The sequence below is a fragment of the Neovison vison genome, chromosome 7 (genome assembly GCF_020171115.1).
Source record: "Neovison vison isolate M4711 chromosome 7, ASM_NN_V1, whole genome shotgun sequence".
Classification (NCBI taxonomy): Eukaryota; Metazoa; Chordata; class Mammalia; order Carnivora; family Mustelidae; genus Neogale; species Neogale vison.
The window spans coordinates 188,499,661-188,502,112 of record NC_058097.1 but is presented as its reverse complement, the minus strand read 5'-3'; the positions used below and the strand labels follow the sequence as shown (position 1 = coordinate 188,502,112).

The 2,452-nt window shown below is 54.0% G+C and overlaps 1 pseudogene; it reads right to left on the bottom strand.

Moving 5' to 3' along the window:
- Positions 1–833: 833 nt before the first annotated feature.
- On the bottom strand, positions 834–1,362 carry LOC122913601 (annotated as a pseudogene).
- Between the last annotated feature and the right edge of the window lie 1,090 nt (positions 1,363–2,452).

Below are 2,452 nucleotides of genomic sequence, written 5' to 3'. Positions count from 1 at the left end.
AAGCAAAAAATTCCAAGCAAAAAAAAAAAAAAGGCTTTTTATTTTTTCTTCTTCTTTTTAAAGCATCTTGCCTTTCAGGAGCTGCTCATACAGTTTTTCCTCCACCAGTAGAGCAGGAACTGAGACCTGGTTCAGATATTCCAGACCCAGGCTCTGGAACACAAAGAGTCTAATCAGGGCCTGGAAAGCTCGCTGAATCTCTAGCACATGGCTGCCCGGTGTCTTCTGAATTTAGCCAGCTGGAGCTTGCCCGGGGGTGCTGAAGGATCATTTCCCCAGTGGCAATGAACCCACGCCCCATGTGTTTCCCATCTTCCACGGTTCTCCTGTCCTAGCCAGGTTCCTTCGTGGCAGGCAGTTTCTCATTAGGAAGCAGAGCACCCACGGTTTCCCAAACGGAGTTAGGGGCTTTGGGGTCAGATGCAGCTGGGTCCGCGGCCTGGCTCTCTGCCATTTCTTAATCATGAGACACTGTCAAGTCACCTCAACTCACTGGCCTTCAGCTTTTATAACCAAAAACTGGAAATGATATTTCCTCTAAGAGGTGTGTACAGATGAATGAAACGGTGCTTTCGATCCAGGTTTTGTGATGGCACCAAAGGGGCGGATGGGGGGCGGAGGAGGGAAGGGGGTGAAAGGGGAAGGGTCAAGGGCCCGGGTGCCCCACCCCAACCCTCTCACAGCCGCTGCCCCCCGTGTTTGGTTTCCATGGCTGGGTTCACCTGTGATTCTGGGGGAGGGAAAGGCGTATGCCACTGGAAGAAAGGTTAAAAATCGCTGCTCTAGTTCTTGTGGAAGGAAGTGCTTAGTATCCAGCATGCACTTAATAAATATCAGCACGTTCCTCTTTCCTTCTTCTTGCCCCCCCAGCATTCTCTCCCCCTGGGTTCTTTATTAGATGGCTCAGCTAAGCACCAAAACGTCCCAAAAAACAAAACCAAAAAAAACGGAGAGAAGGAGGCAGGAAGAGCATGGATTATTTTCAAAATACCAAAGGCATCTCCCAAGTATGGGGTCCACGGGGGGGAGGGGGGGTCAAGCAGGCTGTGACCCAACCCATCATCACGGCACATCATGGCCCAGACTCAGCCAGTAGCTCCAAGCCAAGGGCCCCTGCCTGCAGCGAGCACCAGAAAACCAGGCTCCCGGGAAACCCAGGCACAGAGCCCTGCTCCACCTACGTGCCACTCACAGCAGGCTGGCTTCCCTGGGGGACAGAGCCAGAGAGAAACAGAGAGCTCTGAAGCTGTGTGAAGGGGCTCGGGAGGTGGGGAGGCCCAAGTGGGCTGGCCTGGCTGCTTCCTGCGAATAAGCAGAGCTTGCCGAACTGGGAGGGCCCCAAGATGGAGCAAAACCTGCCATCAGCCCTGCCCGGTTTCCACAGACACCCCAGAACACAGTCCTGCTCCGGAGAGCGGAGCCACAACTGGAGCCACAGCGCCACCTTCAGACTTGCGTCCACCTTGCACGTTCCCTACCAGACGCTGCTTGGGGCTGCGGGTGATGTGCTGGGGGTTCAAAGCAGACCCACCGAACCTCTGGGATGCACATGTGGCTCATGTGCTCCAACAGATGGGCTTGCGGTGGAGAAAAGAGTCGTTGATGACAAGTGTACGGCGGCCAGAGTGGCAGGGCCGTGCCCCAGACAGGAGCACCATGTTGGGGTTGGGGAAACAGAGGGCCAGAGACCTGTCCACAGTTGCCGAGTGAATGGCAGGCAGAGGTAGGACCTGACCCCAGGCTCTCGAAGCATCCTGTGCCTCTCGATCTGGATGGCTGTTCACCTGTCAGTTCCATAATAACTTTACCGTGCAAGAGACAACCATCGTGAGCCTGTAACACACACACTAGAGAGTGGGTCTTTTTCACCCAGAAATGCCAGGATATGGGGCTCAGTTTAGAGGTTACAACTGCAGATCAGCATCACAACGCGGGCTCCATGGCCTGAGGAGAGGCTTCTCGCAATGGAGGGGAGGGGATTTCATCACAGGACTCACTGACCTTCCTAGACCCCCTCACGCTCATTCTCTCCATCCGGCTAACTCCTCCCTCCCCTTCATGACCCACTCACAAGTTGCTGTCTTATGAGGACTCCTTTGACCTTCCCTCCACGCCTTCTCTCCATGCCCCCTTCTCTCCATCATTTGTCCCCTGTGCCATCACTGTATCTGCTTGAGCCACCAATCACTGAGTCCTCCTGTGTTGTGATGCCTTGTACGTCTACTTGTCCAGATGGGGAATTACAGCCAGGAAAACCTTCCCTGTATCTCCAAAGACCAGCCACAGAAGGCACAGAGCAGTAGGTACACAGAAATGAGGGCTGATGGATGGATGGATGGTGACTAGATAAATGGATGAATGGATGGATGGACAGAAGGATGGGTAGGTGGATGAATGGATGGACAGATAGATGGGTAAGTGGATGGATGATGGGTGGACAGTTGATGGGTGG